This window comes from Pseudophryne corroboree, chromosome 6, assembly GCF_028390025.1.
Source record: "Pseudophryne corroboree isolate aPseCor3 chromosome 6, aPseCor3.hap2, whole genome shotgun sequence".
NCBI classification, from domain to species: Eukaryota; Metazoa; Chordata; class Amphibia; order Anura; family Myobatrachidae; genus Pseudophryne; species Pseudophryne corroboree.
In genome coordinates, this window is record NC_086449.1 from 739,499,400 (window position 1) to 739,521,585 (window position 22,186).

Genomic DNA, 22,186 nt, shown 5'->3' on the forward strand with positions numbered 1-22,186 from the left:
TGATGGTTTATGGCTGATGTCGAATGGTTTTGCCATCGATGGGAGAGAACCAGTTGTTTTCCCTCCATCGATGGTTTAGCCTAAACGAATATTATTTATTCTTTTTTTTTTTTTAAAGATGCCATCACACTGAACATAGCTCCGCCCCTGACACCCGCTAAGCCCCAACCCTGGGCTGTGATTGGCCTGCGAGTCATTCACAGAAATAACAGGGATGACTATCGATGAGTGGTCTCCCATAGCATAGTTAGTGACCATCGATGGCCACTCACAATTTCGCCATTGATGGCGAACACACCGATGGCGATCCCTAATACACACTACAATATCAGGCTAAAGGCATTATCTATACAGCAGTGGTTCTTAACCACAACCCCCAAGCATCCCCAACAGGCCATGTTTTGTGGATTTCTGTCCGTGGAAGCAGTTGGGATGATTACAGATATCCACAAAACATGAGTTTTTGGTTGTAAAAGAGGACTGGACCTGAGACCATGTTTTTGACAGAACAAAAAGCTATTTCAGAATACAGAACACAATTTTTGAAGAGCCAACACGGCTGAGACATGTTTGGAATATAATCATCCTAAAATGTAATACGTCTTGTGATATGGGCACACGGAGAATACTCGCAAATTGCTCAAACTGTTTAGGGTTACTGTTTAGAGGTGAATACCTCAGAACACTGCCCCATCCAGTCTAAGTTATTGAAATATTTATTTTGGAATATGTCCTTTTACTAGCTGTGAGGGACACATTTGTAGAAGGAAAAGGAGATTAAACTAGAATTTTGTCAAACACATTTTTGTAACACGAATAAGCTTCTTCTCTCCGGAAAGTAACATAAGGTCACAGCTGTCCTGTTGTATAGACTGTTAAGACTGGCTGGAAAATTCAGACTGAAAATGACAAATCATTTAAAAACAAGAAAAGTGCCAGCCTGTCTGGGGTTTCAGGACTGTCAGTTTCTGCAGAGGGCCCCACATGCTTTGCCACACCCCCTAGTACCAGGGCACGGCAAATCGGTTTGCTGCCCTGTTTATGACGTATAGAGCGATATTCAAATGTTAGAGGTGCCGGCAGCCAGTAGGTGGCACCCAAAGGAGCTATTCAATTGTTTCTCTGTTCAGGTGTGATCAGCTGCCGGCGTCGGAATTTCAGCTTGCTACCCCGGAGGAGGCGAGCTGAAATGAGCGAAAAGTGACCCATTTGGGTGCCTGAACGGGACTTTTCGCATTGCGTCCTTCAGTTTGGTCGGGTTTAGCTGTGCGACAAGAGCAATAAATATGCACAATTGAATATCGCCCCCCCCTCCCCCTCCCAATCTCCTGTAACAGACAGGAGACCGGGAGCGATAAACAACTAAATATCACCCATAGATGGTGGGGAAGAGGGGGCTGGGGGCTTTGGGGCAGTGACTCCCATATACAGTACTGTAATACTGTACACTGAAAAAGTTGAAGTTGAAACAAGTCTTTATTTTATTTTTATTTTTTGAATCTATTCAGTTTCTACTAACTTCTAAGGATAAGCAATTTGCAAAGACTGAATTTTAATTTCAAGCTTTTGATGGTTTTAGTGTTTCTATAAAATAAAATTAAAAAAAAAAGCATTCCTTTTAGAGAGCCGATAGATCCAATGCACAGTACTAAATTCATGGCAGTGACTGATTTAATGACTGCAGGGAAAGTCGAGTTGGGTGCCACTTTACCCCAAAACAATAATGGCAGATGTACCAGCGCAGCGCTCTGCCAGCTACTAGAACGATCCGGTGTTATTAAATCCAAAAGGTCCATCTAGCAAATCCAAAACTAGATTCTTAATCCTATTTGCAGGGTTATCCAGAGATTCTATCACTCCTCATCACAGTCACATGAACCAGAATGCGCTCTTGCAAGCTATTGTTAGCAGAGACACAAAGAATCAAGGTATGTAAGGAATGGAACGCACCGGACAAGGACACTGTAGGACTGGAAGCAATGATGGCAATAATACATGTGTTAATGTATCCAGCAGGATTGCCAACTGTATTCTGTACTAGATTTACTGCTCTACAATATACTACTGCACATGGTCTAATTGTCGCAGGTCATCAAATAACTGAATCAATACCCTGAGGGGGAGGACCCTGTTATCATGGCCGTGGATTTTGTTTTATTTCATTAAAACAATATAAAAAGATTGCCTGTGCCTAACGGAGGGGCGACTTAAACCCATGTTGAAGACATTCTACCGTTTCTTTCTTAAAGGCAAAGAACAAAACACCACATAGATCACAATGCAAAATTAATGTTCACTGTACTCTTCATGCTTTAAGAAGTGATACCCATTATCAATTGTAGTCGGAAACTGTCGTCTTGTCGGAAAAAAAGTCAGTTTCCGACTTTTTTAGGTTGGAAACTGTTCCAACCTATTCAATTCCCCTACTTTTTTTCCGACAAGTTGCCAATTTCCGACTTGTCGGAATACACGTGGTTTGGCGGATTGACCCGCAGATCCACATGTTTTGTCGGATTCCGCAGTCAAATCCAACAGGTTTTGGACTCGTTTCCGACAATGTCAATCCGATTTTCAAAAAATCTTGTCGGATTTGGCAGCTCATTGAATACTGCATTGTTGGATCCTTTGCGCCGGAAAGGGTCTGACAAGCATTGAATACCCCCCCTATGTCTTTCAATGTTAACGCAAAAAAGAACGGATTAACTGTACTTTTTTCAAATAAATGTACTGTTATCTTCACTTTTATTTACCACTCGGTGTGACCCATTGGAGTGCATACATAACAGCACAAAAGGAGCATTCTCTAACCACTCCCTGAAAACGTACCTGTACAGATAGCTTATCAATCTTCTGAACCACTTAACCTCAGTAAACGATTCTACCACATTACCACCGTTTCTGTAAGGTTCACACAAAATTCACGTGTTCTCGTTCCAGACTCAAACAACCCTCTAACCCCAGACCAGCATTGCTGTGTTTCTGGTTCATATAACCCAGTGGTTTTCAACTACAGTCTTCATAATAATGTTTATTGGATTTAAATTTTCAACAAACATATAAAGGACAATAAAACAAATTAAAAAAACAAAAACAAAGAGACAATAGAGAATACACAATACAAGGGCGGGCCGGCCGGCGTCGCCAGAAAAGTCCTGCTTTGGAGGGGCCGAAAATCACAGAGAATCAATCAGTTTTACATATGATAAAAAAAGGTATAACATCACACCGGTTAGCTCAGAGGAAACATCTTAAGGGTCAGAAATAGGAGAATTCAAGACACCAAAATCCATAGGGGCACTATGAATGGTAGAATGTCCCATTCATCTCTCCCATCGGAACCGTCTCATGTGACTAGATGAAGTCATTTTCCGCCGTCTTAAATAGATAATGCTTATGAACTTATTTGTAATATTGGGAATCAGAGAGGATTTCCACATCTGAGCAATAGATGCCTTGATTGCTAAAAGTATATGTCCCCAAATACAGTCAGTTTCCCCCAAGGCATGTTTTCAGGATTTCTGTCTGTGTAAACAGATAGTATAATTACTGACCCAGCAAACCAGATCAGCTAACCTGTGCATGATTGAAGCAATCCAGAAAACAGGATCTGGTCTCTAGGTCGACAGCAACTAGGTCGACAGGGTCTCTAGGTCGACAGATCAAAAAGTTGACATGAGTTTTTTACAATTTTTTTCTTTTTTTTAACTTTTTCATACTTATCGATCCATGCGGACTACGATTGGGAACAGTAACCTGACCGAATGAGCCATGCGAGGGTACACGGTGCACTAATTAGGGTTCCCGGTCACTGTACGGAGAAAACGACACCAAAAAAACATAAAAACTCATGTCCACCTTTTGACCTAGACCATGTCGACCTAGAGACCCTGTCGACCAATACTGGTCAACCTAGACACTGTCGACCCTCCATACCACACCCCCAGAAAACATGACCTGTTGAGCATACTTGAGGACTGGAATTGAGAACCACTGATATAACACACTAAGCACTTATACCCTTTATTGACGTGACCAACATGAAATATGCGGCAGCAAACATCATTTAATTAAAACCCCTGTTATTACCCGGTCGCATTTTATTTCAGTGTTTCAAATTGTCGTATTAATATGTCAGCAATAGATGTTTTTCTGCAGTTATTTATTTCTTATGAGGAAATAGTGCTATAAATGATAGAAGAAATGCATCAGCACCGTATTATCACAATGAACATTTGTGGCCCCATGAATAACAATATTGATATCATGTGTTAACTGTCAAAAACAAATGGCCTTTGAATTAAGAGAACCGTTAATACAAATGCAAACGTGTGGGGAGTTGCAATTATTTAGGCGGGCAACCCTTTTAAGATAAATGGGAGCCTGAGGTCAAAAGAGGTTGACCCCTATGGCTAACTTATCAGTGTCCGGAAAGGTCAACTAAAGTGCAAACGTCTGAGGTAGAGGCAGAGCAAGGCAATACCATAATAACAGTGGTACTCCCACATGTGAGAGTGGTAACAAACAAAAAATAAATATATATATCACCATTACAATCCATTCTGAATGCAGCTGCAAGGCTAACATTCCTCGCTAGACGTTCATCGTCTGCAGACCCACTATGTCAGTCCCTCCATTGGCTACCTGTATTCTACCTTATTCAATATAAAATACTGTTACTTACACACAAGGCCATTAACCATACTACACCAACATACATCTCTTCACTCATTTCAAAATATCTCCCAACCCGACCTCTTCGCTCTTCACAAGATCTACGTCTCTCATCCACACTCATTACTTGCTCCCATGAACGATTACAGGACTTTCTTCGGGCTGCACTCAATCTGTGGAATGCCCTACCACTTACAAGAAGACTCTCCTCTAGTCTTCAAACGTTCCCTGAAAACACCCCTATTCAGACAAACTTATAAAATTCCAGAACCGCTCACATTACCTTCATAGCTTTCATATCCAATTATCTCCCCACAGTACAGTCCACACTTATCCTCACATATTTAATTCTGCACTCTCCCTTCCTCTTGACCCTGGTTCATTACTGTGGTGATGTGATATCATGCAGCCCACCAAGAACCTTTGCAATCTGGTGGACAACTATGCAGTAGATAGCACCTATCCTTGTGTATCAATGCCTATTTCCCCATAGATTGTAAGTTTACGAGCAGGGCCCTCCTACCTCTATGACTGTTTGTTTTTACCCAGTTTTGTCTTCTTATTGTGTCCAGTTGTAAAGTGCAACTAAATTTGCTACGCTATATAAGAAACTGTTAATAAATAAATAAATAAATAATAATCCCACCCTCCCGCACAACCTCACCTCCCACAATCTCATTATCCATTGATGGCATGACTATCTCCTCTAACCCCCAAGTACGCTGTCTTGGCGTAATCCTTGACTCCTCCCTCTCCTTCAAACCACATAGTCAGCACCTCTCACAAACCTGTCATTTTCATCTCAAAAACATTTCCAGGATCAGACCTTTTCTCACCCAGGATGCCACTAAAATCATCATTCACTCACTGATTATTTCCAGACTGGATTACTTTAATCTCCTCCTAACTGGCCTCCCTGACAATTACCTCTCTCCACTCCAATCTATCCTCAATGCTGCAGCCCGGCTCATGTTCCTCACCAAATGCACTACATATCCACCTCCCCTCTCCTACAAGCCCTTCACTGGTTTCCCTTCCCTTTCAGAATCCAATTCAAACTTCTCACATTCACTTACAAAGCACTCACCCACTCCTCTCTCACTTACATCTCTGACCTTATCTTCCTTTACTCTCCCACCAGTCCTCTTCGCTCTTCTAATGCACGCTGACTCTCCTGTCTTTTGATTACTTCCTCCCACTCCTACCTCCAAGATTTTTCACGTGCTGCTCCCTTTCTCTGGAATTCTTTACCTCTCCCCCTCAGACTCTCCACCGCTCTACAAAACTTCAAACTGGCTCTTAAGACCCACTTCTTTACCAAACCCAGCCAAATCTCATCCTAACCCTCTGTTCCACGCTCTCTATGTACTGTGTCACCCCTGTCTGTCTGACCCTCCCCTTTAGAATGTAAGCTCTCACGAGCAGGGTCCTCTTCCCTCATGTCCTTTTTCTTACTTTAATAATCTTCAACTGCACCAAATCCAGCAGTCTTCTGCCACCTGATACTTATTCCAGTTTCATCTGCTGATGTAGCTATGTTTATTTACCCTGTACTTGTCCTATACTGTCATCAACTGTAAGTTGCTGTTTTCCTGTTTGATTATTTGTTTATGTACTCTGTAATAGGGCGCCGCGGAACCCTTGTGGCGCCATATAAATAAAGGATAGTAATAATATATATATATATATATATATTATATATATATACACACACACACACACACAGGTAGAGAGGGTGCGGCACTCCAATGATTTTCACTCGACAACTGATCCAAGTTACAACGTTTCAATGCCTTTTAATCTTATGGCATTTTCATCAGGTAATACACTTGCCTTGCTATTACCTGATGAAAATGCCATAAAATTAAAAGGCATTGAAACGTTGTAACTTGGATCAGTTGACGTGTGAAAATCATTGGAGTGCCGCACCCTCTCTACCTATGTGTTGATTTACCTTGTGAGGGCACCCAGTGTCATTCTACATTAAGTGGCTGTGCCGGACCCCTGCCTCTTGTTTGTTTTATAATATATATATATATATATATATATATATATATATATATATATATATATATATATATATATATATATATATATATATATATATATATATATATATATATATATATATATATATATATATATATATATACACAAACAGAGAACCCAGCACTCACCAAAGTAAACTCGCTTATCCTCAACAATTCAATAAATAAAAGATGGGGGTTTAGTTGGTGGATTGGCCAATGCACGGAAGCCTGTATACCGATTCAAGGTACCCCACCTTCATACAGGTCCTACACTATCACAGAGTCTTAAAACCTGACTACCACACTGCTGCATTATCTGCCTGCTAGAGGTGGGGTACCTTGAATCGGTTTACTTTGGTGAGTGCTGGGTTCTCTGTTTGTATTTATTAGAGCGATGTGGTCATGGGCTACATGCACCCCGCCCTGTGAGTGGTAAGTACAGCTGTGTACCCCGCTTCTGTGGTGGAGAGTGCAGCGTTACATGCACCCCACCCTGTGATTTTTACTGTGTGTGTGTGTGTGTGTGTGTGTGTGTGTGTGTGTGTGTGTGTGTATATATATATATATATATATATATACACACATACACACACACACACACACGCTATTTAAACAAACAATTATTATTCAAAATTCCAATGTGTTCAAATTCTAAAGGTGCATACACACGGTGGTGAGATAAATGACATAGCAAAATATTTAATAAAATAGATGGAAGTATAATTTTTAGTAAGCAAATTCACTGTATGCCACACAGTCACTCCCCCAACTCACAGCATGCCACACAGTAGCGCCCCCAACTCACAGCATGCCACACAGTCGTTCGCCCAACTCACAGCATGCCTCACAGTAGCGCCCCCAACTCACAGTATGCCCCACAGTAGCACCCCCAACTCACAGTATGCTACACAGTAGTGCCCCCAACTCACAATATGCCACACAGTAGTGCCCCCAACTCACAGCATGCCATACTGCAGTGCCCCCAACTCACAGCATGCCACACTGCAGTGCCCCCAACTCACAGCATGCCACACTGCAGTGTCCCCAATTAATAATATTATTACTATAGGGGGAATACATTATAGTGAAACTGGATAGCCAGCCCCACACCAGCTGCGGACTATGAGAGCCTTGTAGCATAACTGGTCAGTGACAGCCAGGCAACAGGATCTCCTTCTCTCCCTAGCAGCTTCTTCGATGACAGCCAGGATCAGAGTTAGCAGGTCTGGAAACTGCAATAGCATAAAGGCAGCCATAGTACTGGGTCAGGATTAGCGGAGCCAAGCTTACAGCGGGATATTTGAAATTGCCCAGTAAAGAGCGCTCAACCCTCCTCCTTCAATCCCATAATGTGGGAGGGTCCTCATTCAGCTTGACTATTGCTACATGTGCTAGTCATGTAGAGTGAGGTCTTGTAATAAAAAATAAAATAAAAACAATCCCTCACAGATGGGGTCTTAACCAATTAGGACCAAACCACAGAGACTACCTCATATGGAGACCACAGTGTTAAAATCCTTAGTGGTAGATTTATCATCGCTTCAGGAGAGATAAAGGCCCTCATTCCGAGTTGTTCGCTCGCAAGCAGCTTTTAGCAGCTTTACACACGCTAAGCCGCCGCCTACTGGGAGTGAATCTTAGCTTCTTAAAATTGCGAACGAAAGATTTGCAAAATTGCGATTACACCTCTCTTAGCAGATTCTGAGTAGCTCCAGACTTACTCGGCATCTGCGATCAGTTCAGTGCTTGTCGTTCCTGGTTTGACGTCACAAACACACCCAGCGTTCGCCCAGACACTCCTCCGTTTCTTCAGCCACTCCCGCGTTTTTCCCAGAAACGGTAGCGTTTTTTCGCACACACCCATAAAACGGCCTGTTTCCGCCCAGAAACACCCACTTCCTGTCAATCACATTACGATCACCAGACCGAAGAAAAAACCGTGAGTAAAATACCTAACTGCATAGCAAATTTACTTGGCGCAGTCGCAGTGCGGACATTGCGCATGCGCACTAAGCGGAAAATCGCTGCGATGCGAAAAAAGTTACCGAGCGAACAACTCGGAATGACCACCAAAGTACCAACCAATCAGTTTCTGTTATTTTAAAGAATGGGTTTGAAAAATGACAGGAGCTGATTGGTTGGTACTTTATCTCTCTCCAAGCTATGATAAATCTCCCCTCAGTCTCCAAGGTGACTGGCATTTATCGAGCTCTGATACAACAATATGTGGTGTTTATTCTTTGAAACCGTTGTTAATTCATTACGGGAAATGTAATTTACAACGATGTGCAGCCAATCCCAGAGATCTTCACTCATCTTCCTGTGCAACTCTATGGATTTAAGGAAAAATTACGAAGACCCTGGTCGCGGAGTGCATTTGCACCAACTGTTCCAGCAGTACTGTACCAAAATGCAGTGCCCCCGCTGTGTTTTTATGCACTCTGGATTACGACAGTATCAAAAATACAGAACTTACATCATTAGGGAATTAACTGCACAGAATAGCTTATTTTCACTCAACTTTCAAAGCCAACAGAACCTCCTAGCCATAACCAAGGCTCAGGCAGCGAGTGATTATTTACTTCAGAGTTTACCAAACTCCGCCATTACAGTCCAGGTTTTAAGGATATCTATGCTTGAGTCCAGATGGCTACTCAAACTAAAACCTGGACTGCAAAGGGGGAGTTTGGGAAACACTGCTCTAGTTTACGTTGAGCTACAGGCCCTGGTTTGCATGCTAAAACTTCTAGCTCCACAACAGCTTGAGGTACACAAGTTACCGACCTCTGCCATATACACAACTTGTTATATATTAGACGTGTCTTTATTCACTTTACACCATATGGTGTTAGAGGTTGGCGCAACTACGCTCCGTCACAAGTAGCGATGTGTATACTTTTCCCAAGATTTTGCTTCTTTTTCTCATCATAGACAAATACAAATACGCTCACAGTGAACACGGGACACTAGATTACTACTTTTATAGCAAAGGAATGGGTATAAAATGTTCTAAACTGCAGATTGCACATCATAATATGATCCGCGAGTCATGACACAGCTGGGCTTATCAGAACTCTGCCTTCTGCCTTTTCTTAGTCGCATACAGAACTACATGTAATGCCAGCCCCAGTAGTTAGTGTTCCCTTGCAATGTACTTTTACGATGTGTGAATCCAGTGACAGCACGATACACTGCACCATCTGTCCACGCTGCACAATGCAGCGGATGATGGCGCAATGTACCACTGCATGCTGCATTTAGCAGCATGGTGACATTCATTGCATCGTCCCATCTTCTGTGCAGCACAGGAGACGGGATGTTGTGATGAACGACCATCGGGCACCCGCAATCGGGTGTACACACTATACCAGAGGTTCTCAAACTCGGTCCTCGGGGGCCCACACAGTGCATGTTTTGCAGGTAACCCAGCAGGTGCACAGGTGTATTAATTACTCACTGACACATTTTAAAAGGTCCACAGGTGGAGCTAATTATTTCACTTGTGATATTGTGAGGAGACCTGCAAAACATGCACTGTGTGGGCCCCCGAGGACCGAGTTTGAGAACCTCTGCACTATACGATCCGTGCGATGTATTGTTTCGAGCTGCGTCGGAACGATATATCGTAAGACGGATCGCTTGGTGTGTACCCATCATAAGGCGCATTTACTGCAAATTTAAAGAGACAGATGCAGTTAAATTGCCGGCAGCCGGGATCCCGGCGGTCAGGATATCGATGCCAGAATCCCGACTGTTGGCAATACTGACAGACGGAATCCCGGCTCACAGGGGCTATTCCCACTCGTGGGTGTCCACGACACCCATAGAGTGGGAATAGAACCTGTGGCGAGTGCAGCAAGCCCGCAAGGGGACATTTTGCTCTCCCCCTGCTGCCAGCATACTGATGGTCCGGATGCCGTTGTTGGTATTCTGACAGCCGGCATCCCGACCGCTGGTAAATCATACTGAACCCAAAGAGGTGATTGACGAGACTAAGCTGCAAATTCCGCACAGACCCAAATGAGGCTATTTGGTGCAATCTGAGCGAAGGCGTATGGAGACACATCTGTGGGTCACCTTATACATAACCCGGAAAAGGACAGCATCACACCAAGCAAATGGGAGCACTCCCTTTCACTTATATATGCGCTAAATGGAGGATCACAATATTACAGAATTGATATAGGATTAATATATAGGGTATCTGGCTATAGGATTAGCAGCGGTATTAAAACTAAACCCACCATGTCAGCTACACAGAACTATACTGACTTACCACCATGTGTTCCTGTACACCTCCCTAATACTCACCATGTACACTAGCCAGCTTATATAAGTCATATGGGTTTTATTTTAAGAACTGTTATCCATAGAGACACCCCCCCCCCCCCCCCCTCCTCCTCTAATACATACACAGTGTATAAGCTGCATGAGCTGTTGCTGCAGCACCTACTAGATGTCAGGAAAGGGAACACTGGGGGCACTACAAGGCCCAGCATGCAATTCCACTCATACCTGGACTATCTTGTGTGTGTGTGTGTATATATATATATATATATATATATATATATATTGAAATAAGTTTTTCAACAGTACATTGGATAGTAGCCAGTGTGCCATGCTGCAGTGCCCGGCTCGTGCCCCTCTGTGCTGGAATCCGGGCTGATGTGGCAGCGGCAGCAGAGCACAGTGTGGGACATGGCAGGGGAAAGTTACAGCACAGTTACAGAGTGTGGGCTGGTAGTATGAGTGACAGGGGGCAGTGTGTGCGGTACAGGGCAGCCTCCTCTTACCCCACCAGCGGCGCTCCCATCCTCCTCCTCCCGGATCCCGGAACCCACCGGGGCTCCGGTCAAAGCGGCGGCGGCGGCGGGGATCGGAAGTTCCAGGCTTGTTCAGGGGCTGCTGGAGGCAGCAGGAAACGGAAACTCCGGGAAGTGTGAGAGAGGGGGCGAGACTGAGCCTGACTCACAGGAGCAGGGCGAGACTGACTGCGGGGGGACACAGCGGGGGGTTGTGAGGAGCCGGGAAGGGGGAGCAACGGGGGTGGGCTCATCATCTGCAGCAGGCGGCTGCACGGAGCAGGGAGTTGCTCATCATTCTCCACACATGGACGTGTCACTGCTAAACTCCCTGCTTCAGTGCGTCTCATCTCCATGCATTATACAGGGCTCTATTCAGCGCGTTAATTTTCACGTTAAACGGTGTGGAAACGAGCGATTCCGTCTTTTTTGACGTAACCGCTATTCAGCAAAGGGTGAACACTGACGATATCGCAGTTATCATCTCCGTTAATACCTATCTCGCAGATGATGGCACTGTGAGGAAATTTGGGGGGAGATGTACTAAGCCTGAAAAGTGATAAATTTCACAGTGATAAACTGCCAGCCAATCAGCTCCTAACTACCATGTCACTGGCTGTGTTTGAAAAATGACAGGAGCAGATTGGCTGGTACTTTATCACCGTGATATTTATCACTTTTCAAGGCTTAGTACATCTGGCCCTTATGCTGCTCAGTATACGTAAAAACATTAAAGTTCTCCATAAAAGTTTATATAACGCCATCGCAGAATGACCTTATAGTAAGAAAACCCTTATATTTTACTGAAACTGTAACTCCGCCCCAGTCTCCTTACCCACAGCGTGATGAGCCGCAGGTGTATGTCCATCTCCAGCCTCCCAAAAGTGTCTACATTTATTAAAATGTGTACAAAGGCTTTATATTAGTCTGTATTTATTTATATAAACTTACACTTGCCACTCAGACTGCGGGGATGGAGTCTATTTGCATTTATAGGCCCTACACACATGCTGATTTGTTTGAAAGATATGAACGATCTCGTTCATAAATGAACGAGAACTCGTTCATATCTTTCAGTGTGGAGGCTCCAGCGATGAACGATGCGCGTCCCCGCGCTCGTTCATCGCTGGTCTCCCGTCGGCTGTGCATGCAGGCCAATATGGACGATCTCGTCCATATTTCCCTGCAGTTCTATGGAGCCGGGTGACGGGGGGAGTGAAGAAACTTAACTTCCCCCGTCACTGCCCCCCCCCGCCGCCGGGTCGTCCATCGGCCGGATCGGCATGTCTGTAGGGCCCTTAAGTATTGTTCTTAAATACAGTTTACATGGCCGCAGTATGGGGAATATGAAAGGCCAATAGCGCTGCTAGCGATTGGTCCCATTTAACTCCAAAAATGAGTTTCCAGCAAGGAAACTCGTTGTTAAATGGGGGCCATAAGGTTTTGTTTTCGGACTTCCAAAAATAAAGCCATATAAAAAAAATGGCCAGCTCAGAACGTTCGTACATGCAGTATATATCTAGTCAGATCACCTAGCATGCATAAAGAAAACACTGGATAGCACAGATCACTCAGCACACATTGCTGTGTGTATAGCGGTGTATAGCGATGTGCTGAGCAGTAGCGGCTCTTGCAAGCAGGCTTTTTGCCCAGGGCGCCGCCGCCATTGCAGGAGCCGTTACTACTGAGCCCCTCTCCCCGGCAGCAGCAGGCGCCGTGGGCTGTGTGGGCGCCCGCTGCAGCCAGCGTCACTGACTGATGCTAGAAGTCATAATTGACCCCTAGTGTCAGTGCGGCGCTGCTATGGGAGAGACGTCACGGTGTCTCTCCCATAGAGAGGAGCCGGCAGCGGCCAGAGACAGCAGCGGTCCGGAAGCAAGAGCGGGGCTGGTAAGTATTGTTTTTTTTTTGTTTTTTTTCTTCTTTGCAAGTGGCGCTACTACAGGGGGCACATACTGGGAGCAATACTACAGGGGGCACTGCTACCAGGGAACAGCTACTGGGCGCAAATCAACTGGCGGCACAGCGACAAGGGGCACAGCTACTGTGGGCAAATCTACAGGGGGCACATACTGGGGGCACTACTACAGGGGGCAAATCAACTGGGGGCACAGCTACACCAACTCTATTTCTCTGACGTCCTAGTGGATGCTGGGTACTCCGTAAGGACCATGGGGGAATAGACGGGCTCCGCAGGAGACTGGGCACTCTTTAAAGAAAGATTAGGTACTACATCTGGTGTGCACTGGCTCCTCCCTCTATGCCCCTCCTCCAGACCTCAGTTAGAATCTGTGCCCGGCCAGAGCTGGATGCACTCTAGGGGCTCTCCTGAGCTTCCTAGAAAAGAAAGTATTTGTTAGGTTTTTTATTTTCAGTGAGATCTGCTGGCAACAGACTCACTGTTACGTGGGACTGAGGGGAGAGAAGCGAACCTACCTGCTTGCAGCTAGCTTGGGCTTCTTAGGCTACTGGACACCATTAGCTCCAGAGGGATCGAACACAGGCCCAGTCCTCGGTCGTCCGGTCCCGGAGCCGCGCCGCCGTCCCCCTTGCAGAGCCAGAAGAACCGAAGAGAAGTTGAAAATCGGCGGCTGAAGACTCCGGTCTACATTAAGGTAGCGCACAGCACTGCAGCTGTGCGCCATTGCTCCCTCTGCACACCACACACTCCGGTCACTGCTGGGTGCAGGGCGCTGGGGGGGGGGGGGGCGCCCTGGACAGCAATTAGAGTACCTTCCATGGCTAAAATAGCACATAATACAGCTAATAAACTGTATATGTGCATAATCCCCCGCCATAAAGCATATAAAAAAGCGGGAGAAGTCCGCCGAGAAAGGGGCGGGGTTATCTTCCTCAGCACACAGGCGCCATTTTCTCTTCACAGCTCCGCTGGAAGGCAGCTCCCCAGGCTCTCCCCTGCAGTTTCCAGGCTTCAAGGGTAAAAAAGAGAGGGGGGGGCACTAAATTTAGGCGCAAACTGTGTATAATAAGCTGCTATAGGGAAAAATCACTCACTTTAGTGTAAATCCCTGGTTATATAGCGCTGTGGTGTGTGCTGGCATACTCTCTCTCTGTCTCCCCAAAGGACTTTGTGGGGTCCTGTTCTCAGTCAGAGCATTCCCTGTGTGTGTGTGCGGTGTGTCGGTACGGCTGTGTCGACATGTTTGATGAGGACGCTTACGTGGAGGCGGAGCAGGAGCCGATAAGTGTGATGTCGCCCCCTGCGGGGCCGACACCAGAGTGGATGGATATGTGGAAGGTATTAACCGACAGTGTCAACTCCTTGCATAAAAGGTTCGATGACGTAACATCTTTGGGACAGCCGGCATCTCAGCCCGCGCCTGCCCAAACGTCTCAGAGGCCATGAGGGGCTCAAAAACGCCTCAGATGGCAGAAACAGATGTCGACACGGAGTCTGACTCCAGTGTCGACGAGGATGAGACATATGTACAATCCACAAGGGCCATCCGATGTATGATTACGGCAATGAAAAATGTGTTGCACATTTCTGACATTAACCCGGTTACCACAAAAAAGGGTATTATGTTTGGGGAGAAAAAGCAGCCTGTGACTTTTCCCCCATCTGATGAGTTAAATGAATTGTGTGAAGAAGCGTGGTTTTCCCCAGATAAGAAACTAGTGATTTCTAAGCGGTTACTAATGGCGTACCCTTTCCCGCCAACGGATAGGTTACGCTGGGAGACATCCCCTAGGGTGGACAAGGCGCTCACACGCTTATCAAAAAAGGTGGCACTGCCGTCTCAGGATACGGCCGCCTTAAAGGAGCCTGCAGATAGAAAGCAGGAGGCTATCCTGAAGTCTGTGTATACACACTCAGGTACTATACTGAGACCTGCTATTGCTTCAGCATGGATGTGTAGTGCTGCAGCAGCATGGTCTGATTCCCTGTCAGATAACATTGATTCCCTTGACAGGGATACTATTTTGCTAACTATAGAGCATATTAAAGACGTAGTCTTATATATGAGAGATGCACAGAGGGACATTTGCCGGCTGGCATCTAGAATTAATGCAATGTCCATTTCTGCCAGGAGAGTATTATGGACTCGGCAGTGGACAGGTGATGCTGATTCTAAAAGGCACATGGAAGTTTTGCCTTATAAGGGTAAGGAATTGTTTGGGGACGGTCTCTCGGATCTCGTGTCCACAGCAACAGCTGGGAAGTCGACTTTTTTACCTCAGGTTCCCTCACAGCCTAAGAAAGCACCGTATTATCAAGTACAGTCCTTTCGGCCTCAGAAAGGCAAGCGGGTCAGAGGCGCGTCCTTTCTGCCCAGAGGCAGGGGTAGAGGGAAAAAGCTGCACCAGACAGCCAGTTCCCAGGAACAAATATCCTCCCCTGCTTCCACTAAGTCCACCGCATGACGCTGGGGCTCCACAGGTGGAGACAGGTGCGGTGGGGGCCCGTCTCCGGAACTTCAGCGACCAGTGGGTTCGCTCACAGGTGGATCTCTGGGTTCTACAGGTATCTCAGGGATACAAGCTGGAGTTCGAGACGTCTCCCCCTCGCCGTTACCTCAAATCAGCCTTGCCTGCTACTCCCAAGGAAAGGGAGGTAGTACTGGCGGCAATTCACAAGCTGTACCTCCAGCAGGTGATAATCAAAGTTCCTCTCCTTCAACAGGGACGAGGTTACTATTCCACAATGTTTGTGATACCGACAGTGTCAACTCCTTGCATAAAAGGTTCGATGACGTAACATCTTTGGGACAGCCGGCATCTCAGCCCGCGCCTGCCCAAACGTCTCAGAGGCCATGAGGGGCTCAAAAACGCCTCAGATGGCAGAAACAGATGTCGACACGGAGTCTGACTCCAGTGTCGACGAGGATGAGACAAATGTACAATCCACAAGGGCCATCCGATGTATGATTACGGCAATGAAAAATGTGTTGCACATTTCTGACATTAACCCGGTTACCACAAAAAAGGGTATTATGTTTGGGGAGAAAAAGCAGCCTGTGACTTTTCCCCCATCTGATGAGTTAAATGAATTGTGTGAAGAAGCGTGGTTTTCCCCAGATAAGAAACTAGTGATTTCTAAGCGGTTACTAATGGCGTACCCTTTCCCGCCAACGGATAGGTTACGCTGGGAGACATCCCCTAGGGTGGACAAGGCGCTCACACGCTTATCAAAAAAGGTGGCACTGCCGTCTCAGGATACGGCCGCCTTAAAGGAGCCTGCAGATAGAAAGCAGGAGGCTATCCTGAAGTCTGTGTATACACACTCAGGTACTATACTGAGACCTGCTATTGCTTCAGCATGGATGTGTAGTGCTGCAGCAGCATGGTCTGATTCCCTGTCAGATAACATTGATTCCCTTGACAGGGATACTATTTTGCTAACTATAGAGCATATTAAAGACGTAGTCTTATATATGAGAGATGCACAGAGGGACATTTGCCGGCTGGCATCTAGAATTAATGCAATGTCCATTTCTGCCAGGAGAGTATTATGGACTCGGCAGTGGACAGGTGATGCTGATTCTAAAAGGCACATGGAAGTTTTGCCTTATAAGGGTGAGGAATTGTTTGGGGACGGTCTCTCGGACCTCGTGTCCACAGCAACAGCTGGGAAGTCGACCTTTTTACCTCAGGTTCCCTCACAGCCTAAGAAAGCACCGTATTATCAAGTACAGTCCTTTCGGCCTCAGAAAGGCAAGCGGATCAGAGGCGCGTCCTTTCTGCCCAGAGGCAGGGGTAGAGGGAAAAAGCTGCACCAGACAGCCAGTTCCCAGGAACAAATATCCTCCCCTGCTTCCACTAAGTCCACCGCATGACGCTGGGGCTCCACAGGTGGAGACAGGTGCGGTGGGGGCCCGTCTCCGGAACTTCAGCGACCAGTGGGTTTGCTCACAGGTGGATCTCTGGGTTCTACAGGTATCTCAGGGATACAAGCTGGAGTTCGAGACGTCTCCCCCTCGCCGTTACCTCAAATCAGCCTTGCCTGCTACTCCCAAGGAAAGGGAGGTAGTACTGGCGGCAATTCACAAGCTGTACCTCCAGCAGGTGATAATCAAAGTTCCTCTCCTTCAACAGGGACGAGGTTACTATTCCACAATGTTTGTGATACCGAAACCAGACGGTTCGGTGAGACCCATTCTAAATTTAAAATCCTTGAACACTTATATAAGGAAGTTCAAGTTCAAAATAGATTCGCTCAGGGCGGTTATTGCAAGCCTGGAAGAGGGGGATTTTATGGTGTCACTGGACATCATGGATGCTTACCTACATGTCCCCATTTACCCACCTCACCAGGAGTACCTCAAGGTTGTGGTACAGAACTGCCATTACCAATTCCAGACGTTGCCGTTGGGTCTGTCCACGGCACCGAGGGTGTGTACCAAGGTAATGGCCGAAATGATGATACTACTTCGAAAGAAGGGAGTTATAATTATCCCGTACTTGGACGATCTCCTTATAAAGGCGAGGTCCAAGGAGCAGTTGTTGATCGGAGTAGCACTATCTCAGGAAGTGCTACAGCAGCACGGCTGGATTCTGAATATCCCAAAGTCGCAGCTGGTTCCTACGACGCGTCTGCTGATATTGGGCATGTTTCTGGACACAGAACAGAAGAAGGTGTTTCTCCCGGAGGAGAAGGCCAAGGAGTTGTCATCTCTGGTCAGAGACCTCCTGAAACCAAAACAGGTGTCGGTGCATCATTGCACGCGAGTCCTGGGAAAGATGGTAGCTTCTTACGAAGCAATTCCCTTCGGCAGATTCCATGCAAGGAACTTTCAGTGGGACCTGTTAGTCAAGTGAGGATCGCATCTTCAGATGCATCGGCTGATCACCCTGTCCCCGAGGGCCAGGGTGTCTCTGCTGTGGTGGCTGCAGAGTGCTCATCTTCTCGAGGGCCGCAGATTCGGCATTCAGGACTGGGTCCTGGTGACCGCGGATGCAAGCCTCCGAGGTTGGGGAGCAGTCACTCAGGGAAGAAACTTCCAAGGACAATGATCGAGTCAGGAGACTTCCCTACACATAAATATTCTGGACCTAAGGGCCATTTACAATGCCCTAAGTCAAGCAGTACCCCTGCTTCAAAACCAGCCGGTGCTGATTCAGTCAGACAACATCACGGCTGTCGCCCATGTAAACCGACAAGGCGGCACAAGAAGCAGGATGGCGTTGGCAGAAGCCACAAGGATTCTCTGATGGGCGGAGAATCACGTGCTAACACTGTCAGCAGTGTTCATTCCGGGTGTGGAAAACTAGGAAGCAGACTTCCTCAGCAGGCACGACCTCCACCCGGGAGAGTGGGGACTTCATCCAGAAGTCTTCACGCAGATTGTAGACCATTGGGAACGGCCACAGGTGGACATGATGGCGTCCCGCCTCAACAAAAAGCTAAAAAAGTATTGCGCCAGGTCAAGAGACCCTCAGGCGATAGCTGTGGACGCACTAGTGACACCGTGGGTGTACCAGTCGGTTTATGTGTTCCCTCCTCTTCCTCTCATACCCAAGGTACGGAGGATAGTAAGTAAGAAAGGAGTAAGAACTATACTCGTGGTTCCGGATTGGCCAAGAAGAACTTGGTACCCTGAACTACAAGAAATGATCTCGGAGGACCCATGGCCTCTGTCTCTCAGACAAAACCTGTTACTGCAGGGGCCCTGTCTGTTCCAAGACTTACCGCGGCTGCGTTTGAAGGCTTGGCGGTTGAACGCCGGATCCTAACGGAAAAGGGCGTTCCAGATGAAGTGATTCCTACGCTGTTAAAGGCTAGGTAAGACGCTGCCTGAAGTTCAGACGTTGTTAAGGGAGGGCTGCATATTCAGCCCCCTTTTGTGCCTCCAGTGGCACCTTGGGATCTCAACGTAGTGTTGGATTTCCTAAAATCACATTGTTTTGAGCCACTTCAGACCGTGGAGTTGAAGTATCTCACGTGGAAAGTGGTCATGCTTTTGGCCTTGGCTTTGGCTAGGCGTGTGTCAGAATTGGCGGCTTTGTCATGTAAAAGCCCTTATCTGATCTTCCATATGGACATGGCAGAATTGAGGACTCGTACCCAATTTCTCCCTAAGGTGGTATCAGCGTTTCTCTGACGTCCTAGTGGATGCTGGGAACTCCGTAAGGACCATGGGGAACAGCGGGCTCCGAAGAAGGCTGGGCACTCTAGAAAGATTTATGACTACCTGGTGTGCACTGGCTCCTCCCACTATGACCCTCCTCCAAGCCTCAGTTAGATCTTGTGCCCGGCCGAGGTTGGATGCACACTAGGGGCTCTCCTGAGCCCTTAGAAAGAAAGTATAGATTTAGGTTTTTTATTTTCAGTGAGACCTGCTGGCAACAGGCTCACTGCAGCGAGGGACTAAGAGGAGAAGAAGCGAACTCGCCTGCTTGCAGCCGGATTGGGCTTCTTAGGCTACTGGACACCATTAGCTCCAGAGGGATCGACCGCAGGCCCAGTCCTTGGTGTTCGGTCCCGAAGACGCGCCGCCGTCCCCCTTACAGAGCCAGAAGCAAGAAGAGGTCTGGAAAATCGGCGGCAGAAGACATCAGTCTTCTCCAAGGTAGCGCACAGCACTGCAGCTGTGCGCCATTGCTCCTCACACACACTTCACACTCCGGTCACTGAGGGTGCAGGGCGCTGGGGGGGGGCGCCCTGAGAAGCAATTATAACACCTTGGCTGGCAAAAATACCACAATATATAGCCCTAGAGGCTATATATGTGGAAAATACCCCTGCCAGAATCCAGAAAAAAGCGGGAGAATAGGCCGCGGAAAAGGGGCGGAGCTATCTCCTGCAGCACACTGGCGCCATTTCTCCTTCACAGATCCACTGGAAGGAAGCTCCCTGGCTCTCCCCTGCAGTCTACACTACAGAAAAGGGTAAAAAGAGAGGGGGGGCACTAAATTTAGGCGCTGTATATAATTATATAGAAAAAGCAGCTATAGGGGACATAACTCAGTTAGTCCCTGCATTATATAGCGCTCTGGTGTGTGCTGGCATACTCTCACTCTGTCCCCCCAAAGGGCTTTTGTGGGTCCTGTCCTCTGTGGAGCATTCCTTGTGTGTGTGCGGTGTGTCGGTACGGCTGTGTTGACATGTTTGATGAGGATAATGATGTGGAGACAGAGCAGATGCCTTTAGAAGGGATGTCACCCCCTGCGGGGCAGACACCTGAGTGGTTGAACTTATGGAAAGAAATTAGTGCACGTATAGACTCCTTACATAAGAAATTTGACGACATGCCTAATGTGGGACAGCCAACTTCTCAGCTCGTGCCTGTCCAGGCGTCGCACAGGTCATCAGGGGCTCTAAAACGGCCGCTACCTCAGACCGCAGACCCAGATGTCGACACTAATACTGACACCAGTGTCGACGACGATGAGTCTAATCTGATGCCCACTAAGGCCATTCACTGCATGATTGAGGCAATGAAAGAGGTGTTACACATTTCTGATATAAATACAGGTACCACTAAAAAGGGTATTATGTTTGGGGAGAAAAAACTACCCATAGTTTTTCCCCCATCAGATGAATTAAATGAAGTGTGTGAAGAAGCGTGGGCTTTCCCTGATAAAAAATTGGTAATTCCTAAGAAGGTACTAATGGCGTTCCCTTTCCCGCCAGAGGATAGGTCACGTTGGGAAACACCTCCTAGGGTGGATAAAGCGCTCACACGTTTATCAAAAAAGGTGGCACTACCGTCTCCGGATACGGCCGCCCTCAAGGAACCTGCTGATAGAAAGCAGGAGGCGATCCTGAAGTCTGTATATACACACTCAGGCATTAGACTTAGGCCAGCTATTGCGTCAGCTTGGATGTGCAGTGCTGCCGCTGCGTGGTCAGATAAACTGTCAGAAAATATTGACACATTAGACAGAGACACGATCCTGTTAACCATAGACCATATAAAAGACTCAGTCTTATATATGAGAGATGCACAGAGGGAAATCTGCCGACTGGCATCTAAAGTTAGTGCATTGTCCATTTCTGCTAGGAGAGGCTTATGGACTCGCCAGTGGACAGGAGATGCAGTTTCTAAAAGGCACATGGAAGTGTTGCCATATAAAGGTGAGGAATTATTTGGGGATGGTCTCTCGGACCTAGTTTCCACAGCAACGTCTGGGAAGTCACCATTTTTACCCCATGTCCCCTCACAGCCTAAGAAGGCGCCGTTTTATCAGGTTCAGTCCTTTCGGACCCAGAAAAACAGGCGTGGAAAAGGCGGATCCTTTCTATCCAGAGGCAGAGGAAGGGGAAAAAGGCTGCAACAAACAGCAGGTTCCCAGGAGCAAAAGTCCTCCCCCGCTTCTTCTGCCAAGTCCGCCGCATGACGGTGGGGCTCCACAGGCGGAGCCTGGTACGGTGGGGGGCCGCCTCAAGAATTTCAGCGATCAGTGGGCTCGCTCACAGGTGGATTCCTGGATCCTTCAAATAGTATCTCAGGGGTACAAACTGGAATTCGAGGCGTCTCCACCCCACCGGTTCCTAAAATCTGCCTTGCCGATTGCTCCCTCAGACAGGGAGGCGGTGCTAGCGGCAATTCACAAGCTGTATTCCCAGCAGGTGATAATCAAGGTACCCCTACTTCAACAAGGCCGGGGTTACTATTCCACACTATTTGTGGTACCGAAACCGGACGGTTCGGTGAGACCCATTTTAAATTTAAAATCCTTGAACACACACATAAAAAAATTCAAGTTCAAGATGGAATC

The 22,186-nt window shown here is 46.9% G+C and overlaps 1 protein-coding gene across 1 annotated transcript in view; it reads right to left on the reverse strand.

Annotated features, from left to right (window-relative positions):
- The window catches only part of LOC134933350 (solute carrier family 45 member 3-like), a 64,664-nt gene extending 52,610 nt beyond the window's left edge, over positions 1-12,054 (reverse strand). The window contains exon 1 of the mRNA XM_063928477.1: positions 11,495-12,054. The gene's annotated coding sequence lies outside the window, so the exon portion shown is untranslated. The remainder of the gene's footprint in view (positions 1-11,494) is intronic.
- Positions 12,055-22,186: the final 10,132 nt, after the last annotated feature.